Genomic DNA, 1,058 nt, shown 5'->3' with positions numbered 1-1,058 from the left:
GGTGTAGTCTGTGCCTCGCTCACAGAGTTTGCCTTCTTCTGCCAGTCTGGTCTCACTTACGGCAGTGATGTCGATGTTGTACCTGGCTAGTTCACTCGCGTAAGAGCGTGTCAAGCCCCCCCCCCCACCCCCCCCCCTCTAGAGGTACTACCACTCCCATGCACCCCCTAACCCCCAAACAATTACAGAGGAAATGAGAAATGGGTTTATGGCTGTTGCTTTTTATCGTGATTATCGTGATATATCAGGGATTCTAATACACATACCATCATGAAGAAGATGTAAAGACAATTACACTGCATTTTCAACAAGTCAGTTGTCGGTGGCAATTTTTTAGAATGTCCCAGAATGTGGAATGGACATTAACACCACTGGCTATTACCATTATGGTTCATAACCATTTTGTGTTTGAGAGAGAGAGAGTGGGCATGGGTGCGGGATGACATTAGTAAAGTTGCGCCTCGGGCTGGTTAATTGTACCACCGGTCCAATACTGCATATGTATTGTGGTACAATATCAAAATCCCACTCACTGCAAAAGCAAGCCAACAGCATGTTGCCATCTCACCTGACAGAACTTTATTTTCCTTGCTTTTATTGCAATGTTACAGTTGCTGTTACCATGAATGCAGCTAAAACTCATGTTCAATTTTGTTTTGTCCAGACTGCACTACTGCAACTCACGCAGAGGGGTGGGGGTGGAGGGGGTGTTTTTTTTGTTTGTTTGTTGTTGTTCTTGTTCTTCTTCTTTGATTATTGTTTTTCATTTTGTTTTTTGTTTGTTTGTTGTTGTTGTTTGTGTGTGTGTGTCTGTGTCTGACTGTGTGTGTGTGTATGTGTGCCTGTCTGTCTGTCTGTCTGTGTGCACATATTTCTGTGAGTCGTAGATGGACACTATTATGAAAAGAGACAAAAGGAGACACACAGCACACATAGAGACAGACTCACAGAGAGGACGATGGACACAAAGATTGAATGTATGGCATATCCTTTTCTTCTTCTTCTTCTTCTTCTTTTTGTTGTTGTTGCTTTTTGTTCCTGCTGATTTCACCACATAA

The sequence above is a fragment of the Babylonia areolata genome, chromosome 13, assembly GCF_041734735.1.
Source record: "Babylonia areolata isolate BAREFJ2019XMU chromosome 13, ASM4173473v1, whole genome shotgun sequence".
NCBI classification, from domain to species: domain Eukaryota; kingdom Metazoa; phylum Mollusca; class Gastropoda; order Neogastropoda; family Buccinidae; genus Babylonia; species Babylonia areolata.
This window is presented reverse-complemented; position numbering follows the sequence as displayed.